Consider the following 15,774-nt stretch of genomic DNA (forward strand, 5'->3'; position numbering starts at 1 on the left):
AACAGTATAATAGTATAACAATTTGTGAACTACATCATACAACTGCATAGGGTAAGTACAAATTTAAGCAATTGAATGATTACAGCATTTTCTCAACTAACAGGTCAGTAAACTATCTAATCCTTAGGCTATTTCTATAATTTAAACCTAGAAAAATGCAAGTTACCTAACAAATCAATAAGACAAGATTCTATTTTTTGCTCAATTTTTTATTCTATTCAAAAGATTAAAATACAAAAGAAAAAAATTAACAGAAACAAGAGAAAAATATTAAAAACTGAATTAAAGACAAAAGCGCATATTATTTTCCCTAGTTGAATACTGACAAATCTATTACAACAATAGCTTCTCCCCTTGCAAAGCAGGTCCAAAATTTGCAATCCAACTGTCCTGCCATATATTATCTATATTTTTCAAACCAAATACTTTCTTCTTCACATCTGGCAGTAACAAATCAGGTTCCAATTCATCAATTTGCAAATCAAGTCCAACTACTATTTCCTGCTTTTTTTTTTATCTTGAGTTTGTACAACTATAATTGACCTATCACATTTTGGCTTATATTTTCAAATAAAACCTGTAAATTGGAGACTATACTTTTTTTAATTGACTCTCCCCAAAATTTATCTCCTTTTAGAGGCATGAGAAACATTCTGTTCTTTCTTCAATGACAAGAGAAGCAGATAAGTCATAACCCAGCATCCACAGGGAAAGTTCTCCTCCCCCCACACCCCAGGGTTAAAGAAAGGGGAATTTTCCCATCAAAAATTAAGAGATAAATATCAAGGCTCTTTTTAAAAAAACTAGAAAGAGAAAAAAATGTATTGTAATCCTGTGTAAATGTAGATCTAATTGGATGACTTTCATTGCCCCAAAAATATTTTTCACTGCAAATCTCAAGGCTAAAGAGTATTTGGGAATTTAACAATAAATGGTGAAACATCAGGAAAAAAAGTTGTAATTAAAACCCAGGCATGCTTAAGAAAAAAAATAAACAGCTCTGAAGAGAAAAGGTGGCAAGAGACCAGATATTCCAACTGAGAATTACAGCCATCAAGACCCCCTCTTGCCCATCGGTGCACGATCGTCTAACGGTGTCTTGAATTTGTCATGGTTCCAGTAGATGAGATCAATTAAAAGAACTTCAAGGCAAGGAATTCTTCCTCAAAGAACATTTTTATTTGGCTACAAAATAACGGCACATACAAAGGTGAACCCAAGACTAAATTCACCTCCCCTTGGTTACAAAGTTACAAGTTGCAATTTCCACCCCAATTAGATGTCATAAATCACATTCACCAGTTAGTAGAAAACATGGGCACTCCTCCCAGCTCTTCAGCCCACCAAAATGCTATCAGTAATGACCTTGGTTCCCATACATGAAAATGTTCTGGCTAATTCAGAACTACACACCCTCCCTCCTTCTTTCTAAATATGTGGCAACTGAAAACGAAGTGAAAATGGCTTCAGTTCAGGTCATTGCAGTGTTGACAGAATTCTTCCTATTCGCCTCTTCAAAAAATTGGAAGCAGAGCCACCAAATAACCAGTTTTGGTGTCAAAATCAGCTGTTCATCAGCAGGAAAAAAAGAATCAACTTGGAAGGATCGGTAAGATTCTATTTAATTGGGAAAACAAACTGATGCTTTTAGTTGCTTTGACATTCCTTGCAGCCTTTAGAAAAAACATTGTAAATGTGTTCAAAATACAATTGTCCTTGAACTTTTTACACAGGTAAAATTGTATAAATAATAAATGTGATTAGAGATTACAATTGGGCTGGTCATTAAGTAAAGCAACTAAGTAAAATTGCAACTATGCTTATGATCTTACTTCTACTGTTCTCTGCTTTACAGACCTGCAAAAGTCATGAATGTTAGGATTGCCTGTACAGTATGTTATTTTTTCATCACTGTTGTAACTGCAAATCAGTTGCTAAATGAGATCTACCTGTATTTCCTGTAATTTTAAAAGTGGGAAAATGCAAACTACAATTAATATATTCTCGTGAGAACTGAGAAACCAAAATCAATATGAATATTTATAAATACCCTCAGAATAAATGGTATTTTCAAATTATAACACCAGTTCAAACCTCTGCTATTCTTCAAGATATAAAAGAAACTAAAACAGTGTATTCTATCAATGACTACTAACATAAGCAACATTCAGCAAACATGTTAACCTCAATATATGTAGAGCTAATTTGTGATTCAACCTAAACCTTGACTCAACTGTGATTAAAGTGGATCATTTAACTTGATTTTACCCAAGGTTTACTGTAGATTTATTTACTAAAACCTTGGCACATTAAATGATCTCAATCTACAAAACAGAGCTACTTTAACAAACTATTATTTCTCCTGATTTTTTTTAATACCCTGCTTCCTGTTTAGGATTGAGTACAAACCCCAATCGAAAGGTTTTTCAAGCGAATTATTGTACAAGTTTTGTTAAAGACAAAGACAAATGAATAAACAAAAAGCAAAGGCACTAATTGACAGCCAACACAAGTAGTTCCCTACAAATTGAGCGCTTGTTTCCTGGATTCTCCAATACTGAATCTAAGGATATGCAAAACTCTTCATTCTAAAACATTTGAAGTGAAAAATATTATAGTGTTTTAAATGTAAAACTGGACATAGTGCACATTTTGGAAGATTTGACATTTTGTTTTGGAGCTATTGTGAGTAGGTATGCGGGCTATGGCAGCAAAATACCTCCAAAATGCTGCAAAGAGTGCACGTCAAACTCAAAATAGAAATTTCACACTTTTTGTTGGAATATTCATGAGCAGGAAGAGTCATGTGGTAACTCAGTCAGCCAATGTCAAGAAAGTGCTACTGAGTCTGTGCAAAAGGTATTGAGTTAGAAGCTGAATTTTCAGTCTCAGGTTTGTCTCTGTATCTCTCTGTAAGAAGTCTTCATTGAGCTATGTTGCTGTAAAGAAGAATGTATGATATTGTAAATATTTTGATATAAATATAAAGAAGTTATTTTGAATCAACCAAATGCAGTCAACTGTGAGAGCTTCTGATTTATTTTTCACCAACAGAGAAATTAAAATTCTCTAACAGGTTATGGGCCCAGAACTTACTAAGGACTGCATTGTAATTTAAAGCTGGAAGAAATTGCCTGTGTTTAGAAAGTATAAGAACAAGGCAGAATTAGCAGAATGGCTGCAGTGGAATTTGAGGAAACCTCTGTGCCTCGTTTAGGCTAAAAGAATTACATTATATGGGCTGTTAAAATGGAATGTTTGCTGAAAGCTAAAGAGCTGTGGTATATTGTAGAAAATCCACCACAAGTGTTTGCAGCTGCTGATCAGAAAAGTCATGATCAAGCAACGGCTTATCTCATCTTGAATTTAGATGATGAACAATTTCTAAATGTTGCAAATTTAAAGACTGCAAAGGAGATTTGGTTGAAGTTGAGAGCTGTGCACGTGAATGTTTCTGCATGCAATATAGTGCAATTGTCAAGAAAACTTTACAGGGCCTGTTTGCAACCAGATGAATCTGTGGAACAGCATTTAAATAAAATGCAAAGTTTATTTTTGGACTTAGAACAATGTGGGATTAAATTCCCTGAGTCCCAAAAGGTTTATTGGTGTTGAACAGTTTAGATAAAACCTGGGACACTGTTTCTGCGATATTTGAGTGTAAAGAAGAGCAAGACTTAAATTTTGAGGCTTTAAAGGCATGTTTGCTTAATGAAGAAGAAAAGCGCCATTTTAGAAGCAGCCACGAGGTGAAATTCCTGAGGAGGGGGTCCAGACTACAAGTCTCTGAAGAAGAAACATTTTACAAGCAGAGAGCTCAACAAGAAAAGAATTGCTACATTTGTGGAGCAAACACACATCTGAAAAGGAACTGTTTGCAGAGGAACAATTTACAGCGAAGGACATTTGTACAAGCAAAAAAGACTGATTTGCAAAAGGAACATTTTGGTGTTGCAAAAGTTTGCTACAGCAACAACAGAGACAAGTGGCTAATAGATAGTGGGGCAAGTCAAACAATTGTTAATGACTCTGAATTATTTTGCAGGTTTGTTCCAGTAGCACAAGAAGCTGTGGCTTTGGCAAATGGCCAGAAAGCAAAAGTCATCGGAAGAGGCGATGTAAAAATTCCATATTTGGAATCAAAGTTTACCAATGTGCTTTGTGTATCTGAGATGGAATATAATTTGTTAAGTATGTCTAATTTAGACAAACAAGGTTTTGAGCTCATTTTTGTAAATAGGAAGTGTCTCATCAAAAGGAATGGAAATATTTGTGCAGAAGGCATAAAGGAAGATAATCTATATGTATTGCAGGGACAAAAGGTTCAATGTTCCCATATATTTAAGAATGTTGCAGAGCATGATTCGTGTGTTCACCTTCTATATAGAAGACTTGGTCATGCAAGCTTTAAAGTTTTGTAGCAAATGCAAGAGTTTGCAGAAGGGCTAAATCTGAAGGGATGCAAAACATATTTGGACTGTGCAGTATGCAAAGCATTGACGTCAAAGGCATTCCCAGTTAGTAAATATAGCACAAGACAAACAAAAAGAGCTCTAGAGCTGGTCCATGCAGATCTGGTGGGACCTATGCAAGCCAGTTTGGGAGGAGCAAAATATGCACTGGTAATTGTTGATGATTATAGCAGGTATTTGTTTTGCTACTTGCTTAGAGGAAAGACAGAGGTACTACAACAATTCAAACAGTGGGTAAGTTTTGTAGAGAGAAGGTACAGACAACAAGTGTGTCAGTTGCAACTGACAGAGGTACTGAATTTATGTCAACTAAATTCCAACAATGGTTGAGGCAGTTGGGGATAAGACACAGACGTAAAAATCCTTACACAGCAGCAGAGAACGGTGTAGCTGAAAGAAGGAATGGTGTTTTGCAAACAATGAAAGATTCATTATTAGAATCTTTCATTAGAATTATTAATTTCTTTTTTTTTATTAAAAGTTTTACAAATTACAATATAAACCCACCCATCACCTCCCCCCTCCCCCACTTCCCAGAGCTGATTACAGGGTAACAAATAAACAAACATACTCTAGCTAACATAAACCAACTAAACTATCAATCAAAACCATAATACACTTTAACTCCTTCTCGAAACAAATATTAACAAATTAAGACAAAAATAATAATGCCATTAATACTATTAATAATTATCTAAAATCTATTCAAAACAAGATAATACTTTTCAGTTTCATACTTCTTCTGAATATAATCAATCCATCTTCTCCAAACCATAATATATCTTTCTTGTGAATGATCCTTCAAATAGGCAGAGATTTTCGCCATTTCTGCTAAATTAGACACTTTAAGTATCCATTCTTCCAAAGTAGGCAATAAGTTTTTCTTCCAATATTGCCCCACCAATAATCTCGCAACAGTTATGACATTCAACATCAAATTAGTTTCTTTAACATCCAAATCTACAATAATACCCAACAAAAATAATTGCGGAGTAAGTAAACTTTATCTTTTTCCTAAAAATCTTTTGAATATTCCACCAAATCTTAATCCAAAAAGCTTTAATATCTTTACAAGTCCACCAAATATGAAAATAAGTTGTATCTAAATTTCCACATCTCCAACATTTGGGCTGTAATTTCGGATACATGCGGGACAACTTTTGGGGATCCAAATGCCATCTATAAAACATTTTATAAAAATTTTCTCTTAAATTTTGTGCCTGAGTAAATTTTACATTTCTAACCCAAATTGTCTCCCATGTATCCAATAAAATTGGCTCTTGGATATTTTGCGCCCATTTAATCATACAATCTTTAACTAACTCCATTTCAGAGTCCAATTCTATTAAAGCATTATAAATTCTTTTTATATGAAATCGACTTTGATCTTTAATCTGTTTTACCAAATTCACATCCTCTAAAATAATACCAACCTTTTTATCTATATTCCACCTCAATAACAATTGATTATAATGAAACCAAGAATATACAATATTTCCTTGCTTCAACTCAGTTAAAGGCTTTAATTGCCAATGCTGCCCAACCAAACTAAATAATTCCTTATAAGAAATCTTATCCAAATTTACTCCGATATTCCCTCTATCACGTGTCCTGGAACCCACCCAATTGGGATTTTATAATTTAACCTATAGTAATACTTTTTCCAGACACGCAGCAAGGCACTTCTCAAAATATGGGTTTTAAAAACCTGATCCACTTTTTTATCATAAATTAAATATGCGTGCCATCCATATAATAAATCCCATCCCTCAAGAGATAGGATATTCTTATTTGTTAAGTTGAGCCAATCACTAATCAAGGTTAAAGCCACTGCATCATAATACAATTTTAAATTCGGTGCCTTTAATCCTCCTCTTTCCCGTATATCCTGCATAATTTTAAATTTAACTCTCGGCTTTTTCCCTGCCCAAATAAAAGCATTATTAATTTCAAGGTCTGCTAATTTTGCAGAACAAAATTGGGACAGAATTAATGCAAATTCTGGGTATGTCTCACTTAATGACGGTGATCTATTTAACAACAATAACTCATCTAATGATGGAAAAATGATTATTGAAGATGTCAAAGTTCAGGGAGGAGAGGCTGAACAAGACATGAAAACAGAAAGACTTGAGACACAGGAGCAGCTAATATCACGTAGGTCAGAGCGATGTAACAAAGGAATTCCGCCTGACAGGTATTCTGCCAGCAAGGTAAAGGTTTGCAATGTGTGATATAAGCCAAGAAGTTATAAAGAAGTGTTGGCATTACCAAAAGCTGAACAAGAAAAATGGAAAGAGGCCATGGATAAAGAGATAAAATCCATGGGAGACCATGAAGTATTTAAATCAGTGACTTTGCCACAGGGAACCAAAGCTGTGGGTTGTAAGTGGGTATATAAGAAAAACGTATTGCCAAATAATGATATACAGTATAAGGCAAGGTTAGTGGCACAAAGTTTTTCACAATTAAAGAATGTGCACTACAATGAAGTATTTGCGCTTACTGTGAAAAGTGAGAGTAGAAGATTAGCACTGGCGTTGGCAGCAGACAAAGGTGAAACCTGTGATCAAGAGATATATCATTCAGCAATAGGGAGTTTGTTATATCTGTCACAGTGGTCCAGACCAGGCATAGCTTGCGCAGTAAGCATTCTGAGTCGTTTTACTGCTGCACCTACAAAGTTACATTGGATGGGTGTAAAAAGGGTTCTCAGATATTTAAAAGGGAACTATAAATTTGGGTCTTCGAATACAGATTACTGAGGAATTGAAATTAAAGTGTTATGTCGATAGTGACTATGCAAATGACATAAACACAAGGAAATCGAATTCTGGGATTATAATATTTGTGCAAAAGGTATTGAGTTAGAAGCTGAATTTTCAGTCTCAGGTTTGTCTCTGTATCTCTCTGTAAGAAGTCTTCTTTTGTGCTATGTTGCTGTAAAGAAGAATGTATGGTATTGTAAATATTTTGATATAAATATAAAGAAGTTATTTTGAATCAGCTAAATGCAGTCAACTGTGAGAGCTTCTGATTTATTTTTTCACCAACAGAGAAATTAAAATTCTCTAACACTTTTCAACTGGCTGTTTCATAAAATAAAAATCCAAAATGCAATATGTAAAATAAAAAATTACACGCAGTGCTATGCTAGCTTAAGCTTAGCAAAATCTTTAGCCACATGAATTTTATATAAAAAGGAGCACATATTTGAGTTTTCTTTAAGAGATGAACATTTGCTGTTAAGTTCCCTATTTTTGGTATAAGGAAGCAAGAACCAGTATCTGACAAAAAAAAAAAAAAAAAGCTAAAATACACAAATGCTTTAATTAAAAATAAGGTAGCATATTAACACATAGCTCAGTATTATTTTAATTTTTTTAAAATGAGTGGCCTTTTTATTATTATAAATTACACTGGCATCAGATAACAAAAACTGTCTCCTTAAAGATGAGACCTACATCAATTCAAAACTTGTTCATAGATGCACAAACAGTTGGTGAGGCAGAGGAAGTATGCAGGCTGAAGCTGGAGGAAGCTCACATGAAGTCTCAAGGGAGTTCCTTCTTAATTCAGATCAAGACTCCTCTGCTTCACTTGTCAGCCAAGCTATTTTGGAGACAGACTTATTGGTCTGCCAAGAGGATCACATTCAAAAACAGCGACAGGTCAACAGATTCAGTGGATGAACTGCAAGAAACTTTGAAGCATTCATTTCTGATTCACTGGTTGCATTTAGAAGTGGTCACTCACACTACAAGACAAAACTGGTAGGATATTTCTCAATTTCACGCGGGCTCCCAAGTAACTCATACATGATAGTCAGATCTCAAAATGTTTACAAGCAAGCAGCTTGACAGAAGACTACCAAAACCATTCCTTTTCAAAAATATTATAATCCAGTCATCACATCGATACAAAAATGTGTACCCCGATTTCATTATATGTAAAACTTGCATCAGATACACATCAGTTGCTAAAATTATTCTACAGTAGGTTCTTTCCTTTTCTATATTTAAACCTAGTGCCTGTTTATTTACTGCTAGATCATCTTGACACCAAATCACTAAGTGCAACAATAAAATGCAGTATTGACAACAAATGGCCATAGCCGCCACCAGCACTCACAAGTATGCTATGGCAGCAGTCCCCAAACCTTTGGGAACTAGGGTCTGGCTCTGTGGAGAAAGGCTTTTTCACAGACAGGGTGTGTGTGTGTGTGGTTTCGAGTGCTGCCTGCATCCCATGGATGGGGCTTCACTTGTTTGCATGGCCCAGTTTCTAGTATGCCATGGATCAGTGCCAATCCATGGACCAGGAGTTGGGGACCCCTGTGCTATGGAATATACAAAGCAACCCCACAACTTCCACCTCAATAGTAGTAACCATGGCCATATGACACCCTTTATCAACAGGAAGAACTGAAAACCTGTAATGCAGTCATTTGGAATAGAACCAGCAAACCATTTCTGGCAAAATTTGGCTCTTTCCCAGTTTAAACCAATTATCTGAGAAGAATCCCAAAGGTGCTTTTTCATGAGGCTTCTTGATGAGAAGCAAAATATCTTCAAAGAAAAACAAGGAAGTCCAGTTACCCCATGAAAAAGCACCTTTGGGATAACTATGACCTGGAAAACTGAGAATCTCCATAGACATCTGTGAAGAAAGGGTTAGTTATATATATATATATTAAATATAGGTCTACTGCTTCTTCAAAAGAAGAAAACATGTATTTAAAAACAGGTCTAACACTTTCCAAAAGAACGCTAGACCTAGGTATACAAAACACAATGCATTGTGAAATGCCTCAGTAGGCACCTCTGTGGAAGTTAGGAACCTAACTTCTCCTGCAGCCTAAATCAAAATATCCATGGAAAGTAACCAGGAACAAAGAAAAGGGAGTGTTCCAGCAACAATTAAAAATGTTCAGTAAGAGTTCAGTAGATCCCAACGAGATATCATCATGAGACATTCATTGTAGAATGTTCATATATCAAGACTGGTTAGGAGAATACAAACAACACAAATTGTAATTTGAAACAGCTAAAGAAAAATGTGAGCTGGGGATGAGATGAAAGTTGCAGTTAACCAGTTAACGAGCTGTCTGCTGAAGAGCTATGATCAATCAATCAGAATAGAACTGGAAGGGACCTTGGAGGTCTAGTCCAATCCCCTGCTTAAGCAGGATACCCTCTACTATTTCAGACAAGTGACTGTCCAGTATCTTCTAAAAACCTGCAAGGATGAATCACTCACAACTTCTGACAGCAAATGTTCCACTCATTACCGTATATGCCGGCGTTTAAGGCAACCCGGCATATAAGACGACCCCCGTCTTTGGCGCCGAGTCGCATGCCTAGAACGTCGTCTTATACGCTGGAAACTACCAGTATTTCCGGCGTATAAGACAACTCGGCGTATAAGACGACCCCCGTCTTTGGCGCCGATTTTAACGCTTGCAGAAGTCGCCTTATACGCCGGCATACACGGTAATTGTCCTCATGTTAGGAAGTTTCTCTTAAATTCCAGATTCCTTCTCTCCTTGATTAGTTTCCATCCATTGTTTCTTGTCCTGCCCTCTGATGCTTTGGAAAATATGTTGACCCCCTCCTTTTTGTGGCAACCTCTACCCTTCAGTTGCAGAAGAATTAGGAGGCAAAATAATGGAAGACTTTAAAAATGTAGAAATGTAATCACTTTATATAAATGTGCCCAGTTTTTAAAAACCAAAGCCATTCTTCCTTGGTTGAATACAAGTGAATGCAAGTGGGGAAAAAAAACAACAAAAATGAGACAATGATTAAAATGTTTCCCTGCATAATGCTGATTTTCTACTTCTATTCAGACTTTTTTTCACTTGTTTTATCTCATTTACTAAACAGAAGAGCACAAAAAAAAAGGTTACCTTTCTACTATCCACTATTACCTGCCACTGTATTGTTATATGTAAACCACATCTCAACCGTGCTGGTACAATGTAGTTTATAAAGAAATATTTATGAAAGAGATAACTTCAAAATATAATTTACAGAGCAAAATTGAACTTCTAATATTCCATCTATTCTGTTATATAGTGTGTGTGTGTGTGTGTGTACACAAATACTCCCTGGTGCTCACGTTTATTTGCTTGGTTTTAAATATGGATATACCCAGGGATCATATTTTTAGTGTAATTGTTAATAGATATGACAGAGCAGTTTTGCTCGTGGCCAGAAAGTGGGAGAAGTTTGCACAGCGTATTACAACAAACTATTGCAAGTTGGCGTTTTTGCATAACTGCCTCAAAGAAGGCCTACCCCCCAAATCTTTGAGGAGAAAACCCACCATTGATTCTTTGGAATGCCGGCAAGCAGTTGAACAATTCCAATGCCGTACCATGCGCGCGCTCATCAATGACCAACGTAGGCGCATAGACAGTTTAAAGGCATGGGTACAGGTTCATCGAGAGCAGTGCGAGATGGAACTGACCAGCCAGCATTTCCAGGCACTGGACCGGCATATCCGGATAACCACCGAAAGAACAAGCCAGCATGTGACGGGAGTATTCCAACGCAGAACCAACAACTTGCGTGAGTGGAATGGTAACAACTTTCCCGACAGGCTGGTATGTAATTTGTCAACTAAGACACTGACTCAATCGCAGCTCGCTCTATTACAACGGGATGTGGGCTACAACCTTAGGGATGCCAAAGCGCTTGATTTTGTAGCAGCATTAGAGCCCGCCATATTTCATATTGGAGTAGGGGAAGAGACTAAAAATTCCCTAAAACAACAAGTCACGGGGCTTCTGATGGGCCATAGGGGCTACCAAACGTTGTCTAAAAAAGAAGTGGAGGCTTTAGAACAACTCAAAAGAGACGATTCCATTGTTATACTCCCAGCAGATAAGGGGAGGGCAACAGTTGTCATGGACAAGGCGATGTACACGAGTAAAGCATTGGATTTGCTCAATGATAGAGCGGCATACAGAGTAGTGGATAAAGACCCTATGATTGCACTTAGGAACCACACCAATAAACTCCTAGATAGCATAAGACGAGGCAAGAGAATGAGTGAGGACGTTCTGAGAAGGGTATGCCCCAATGACTCAGCACTAGCTAGATTCTATGGGCTGCCCAAGATTCATAAGCCAGACGTCCCACTCCGCCCCATTGTTGCATTCAGGGGCACCCCTACCTCAGAACTGGCCAAGTGGCTAAGCAATCGCATCGGCCACTTGACCGATGATAACACCAACACTGTGAGATCGGCGGAAGAGTTCCTGGGTAGGATAAAATCCCTGAGGGTGGAGGAGGATGAGCTAATGGTGTCTTTTGACATCATTTCACTCTTCACCTCCATCCCACAGGACCTGGCGGTCACGGTATTAAGGGACCGCCTGAACCAAAAGGGCTCGGATCAACAGCAGGACTCTCTCCAAACCGAAGACCTCATAAAGTTAGTGAAAGTATGCCTGAAGACATATTTCACTTTTCAGGGTACCATATATGAGCAAACTAAAGGTACACCTATGGGGTCTCCGATCTCCAGTGTAATTGCTGAGGTAGTACTCCAACAGTTGGAGTGCATAGCGATGGCCCAATATCGACCTAAATTCTGGGCCCGCTATGTGGATGATACCTTTACTGTCATCAAGAGGCATCAAAAAACTAACTTTATGGGCATACTGAATTCGGTATACCCAGACATCCAATTCACGATGGAGGAAGAAAGTCAAGGTTCACTGGCATTTTTAGATGTACTAGTTCACCGACAGCCAGATGGAACTCTTGACACTAGGGTATACTGAAAACCAACCTGTACAGACAGAATCCTCCATCACAAGAGTAATCACCCAGTGGCCCATAAAGTTAGTTGCATTAGAGCCCTGTTTAAACGTGTGGAATCCCACTGTAGTACTGCCAGAGCAAAAACAGAGGAAAGAAACCATCTTTTCCGTATATGTAAACGTAATGGATATCCAACAAGGTTCATTAGACGCTTCAGTGTGCCACCTGAACCTCGAAGAGATCCGTGTACAAATGAACCTGTGCCACAGACGATGCTGGTTACCCTCCCCTATATCTGCAACGTCTCTGAAGCTACCGCTAGATTACTAGCACCATACAACGTTAAGGTAGCCCATAGACCCAATCAGACGCTACGTGCCGCAATCATGCGCCCCAAGGACCCACTCCCCACCATGGATAAATCAGCAGTCATTTATAGAATCGACTGCGAGGACTGCTCCAAGAACTATGTTGGGGAGATCGCCAAGAGAGTAAGAACTAGGGTCCACGAACATAAACTAGCGGTAAAGAGGGGCGAACAATACTCACAGATTGCGGCACATATGACTGAATCAGGCCACCGATTTGATTTTGAAAACGTGCATGTCTTGGCCAGTGACAATACGAAAGGGGGCCGCTTGCTTAAGGAGGCATGGCTATCCAATAAAGACTCAATCAATCGGCATATCGATCTTTGCCCAGCCCACTTAACGCTGAGAGCTTGGAGCATGGGCAATTCCCCACCACATTGGAGACATCCTAAGGAAGTACGGAATATACCACTGGGGAGGATCATGGAAAAGAATTCCCCCTTTCACCATCCGCAGCCCGGGAGTACTCAAACGGAATGTAGACAACGATCGGGACTTCCCCCCACCCCCAGAATGGTTAGACGCCTCCGAGCACTCGAAGAAGTGCCGGGAGACACAGGAGCACCAACGTGTGGACTGGGAGACTGCACACACACCCCAGAATATCCAGAGAGGAGGGTGTCACCCGATAAGAGATCCGCATCTGAAACACCCTTGGCGAGAGTGTTGAATTACCTGCCATATTTGGGAGAGGAAAGGGCAACTTCTCCAGCCCTACCATCTGTAACAACTCGATCGCTCCGTTCAGCAACACCAACTCAAATATGCCAACGGAGGGTGTGGAGTGAACCCAATGAAGATACGCATGGGAGGAACTCCGGGAGTGGAGGGGAGAGAGTAATGAAGACTGATACTCCTGACTGCCATATAGAAAACACCCAGGGCGAGCTGATTAAAACTAGGACGGAACACATCAAGATCGGACGGCCCATGACGGCCTTCCTGCCTTCCTCTGGGTGTGACCCCAGTTTTGACTTAGGCGAGAAACTTTGTTGGAATTAACATTGCAGCTCTTTATTATATATTTATTATATCCCTGCCTAGACCTAACCCCTGGGTGGGCTTGGACTCTACATCATCCTGCTGAGAAAAGGCGTTCAGGTAAGACAACGCCCCTTCTTCAGCAGGATGGCTGTAGAGTCCAATGGATGAGACATACCAAAGCCCTCATGTCCCCCTGGGAGGGAATGTCTAGGCTATCGAACTCTGAGCAGATACGACTTGTTGAAGAACTCTTCTGCCAAAAGACGCGTCTGCTGCTGCTAGGGAGTCTAAACGGTAATGTCGAATGAAAACCGAAGGTGAAGACCAGGTTGCGGCCTTGCAAATCTCTTCTACCGGTGCTTGCATTAGCCACGCCGCAGATGTGGCTGCGCTCCGAGTTGAGTGGGCAGTCACATGAGTGGGTGCTGGCAAATCCTGCGATACGTAGGCTTGCGCTATGCAGGCTCTGATCCACCTGCCTATGGTGGAAGAGGACACCTTCTTTCCCATAGTTGATGGTTGAAAGGACACAAATAATGCTTCAGTCTTTCGGAAAGCCGAGGTGCGTTTCACGTAGAAACACAGCGCTCTCCGCACGTCCAGCTTGTGCCATCTGTGTTCTAGCCTAGGTTTGGGTCTTGGACAGAAATCAGGAAGTGTCAGTTCCTGAGATCTGTGAAAGATGCTATTTACCTTCGGAAGGAAGGCCGGGTCTGGTCTAAGAACGACCCTGTCTTTGAAGAAGGTACACAGATCCTTCCTTACTGACAGTGCTGCTAGTTCTGAGATTCTCCTTGCTGAAGTAATTGCCACAAGGAAAGCTACCTTCAGTGATAGGTGATGGAGGGAGCATGATTCAAGAGGTTCGAAGGGTGCCGATGTCAAGGCTAGAAGGACCTTAGGCAGGTTCCAAGACGGGTACCTGTGTATGACGGGGGGTTTTGTGTTAGTTGCCCCTTTTAAAAAGGCATTAACCGCTGGATGTTGCGCTAGGGAGGTTAAGTTGTCGCAGGAGAGTACAGTTGAGAGGGCCGATATCTGTCTGCGGATAGTGTTGACTGATAAGCCCTTATTAAGACCCTCCAATAGGTAATCTAGGATATTAGGGATAGATACTGCGGTCGGGTCTAGGCGAAGAGAAGCGCACCACCTACAAAACCCTTTCCATGTAGCGTCGTAAATCCTGTTAGTGTACGCTCTTCGTGATGCCTGTATGATCGATATCACCCCTGCCGAATAAGATTGTTTGGTTAAGCTTTGCCGCTCAAATGCCAAGCGGCTAGTTGTAGCCACTGGGGTTCTGGATGCACAAGCTTGCCCTGACTGAGTTTTACCCTGTCCGGGGGGATCCTCCACGGAAGTGATATCGAGAGGTCTACGAGGTCGGCAAACCACGGGCGCCGTGGCCAGTGAGGGGCAATGCAGACTATCTCTGCGCCTTCCAGAATCAGCTTGCGTATGGTCGCCGGTATTAAGGGCAGCGGTGGAAAGGCATACAGGAGTTGCGCCGGCCACCGACACCTGAGAGCATCTGTTCCCTCCGATCCCGGGGACGGGAATCTGGAGAAGAACCTGGGGAGTTGTGTGTTCTTGTGATTGGCAAATAGATCTAGATGTGGTTGTCCGAATCTCCGGGAGATCTCCTCGAACAGAGCCGGATCCAGACGCCATTCCGACTGGTCCACCCTGGCTCTGCTCAGGGAGTCTGCCTGGGTATTTGTCTCCCCTGAGATGTGTTCCGCTCTGATGGAGCTCACATTGGTTTCTGCCCACCGAGCCAGAGCCAATGCCTCCTTCATTAGTTCCACTGATCGCGTTCCTCCCTCCTTGTTTACATGTGCCTTGGCTGCTACATTGTCTGTTAGTACGAGGACGTGCCTCCTTGTTACTAGGTGTGAGAAATGACGAAGGGCCAGGTGGATGGCCCGGAGCTCTAGCCAGTTGATGCTGTGTGACAGGTCCTTCTGTCCCCACTGGCCCTGTGCTATCTGGGTTCCCAGGTGCGCTCCCCATCCGAACAGGCTCGCGTCTGTCCTGAGTGTGACCCTGTTCGGTTCCCTGAATATGCTCCCCTTGAGTGTCGTGGGGGATAGCCACCATTTTAGTGATCTCATCACCTGTGCTGGTACCAGCACTCTCCTGTTGGAAGTGCTGAGGTTCCTCCTCTGGTAGGGT

The 15,774-nt window shown here is 40.2% G+C and overlaps 1 protein-coding gene across 5 annotated transcripts in view; it reads right to left on the minus strand.

Annotated features, from left to right (window-relative positions):
- The window catches only part of CYFIP1 (cytoplasmic FMR1 interacting protein 1), a 123,605-nt gene that overhangs the window by 92,440 nt on the left and 15,391 nt on the right, over window positions 1-15,774 (minus strand). The window lies entirely within an intron of this gene.

This window comes from Crotalus tigris, unplaced genomic scaffold, assembly GCF_016545835.1.
Source record: "Crotalus tigris isolate CLP2741 ecotype Arizona unplaced genomic scaffold, ASM1654583v1 scf7180000023606.2106662, whole genome shotgun sequence".
NCBI classification, from domain to species: domain Eukaryota; kingdom Metazoa; phylum Chordata; class Lepidosauria; order Squamata; family Viperidae; genus Crotalus; species Crotalus tigris.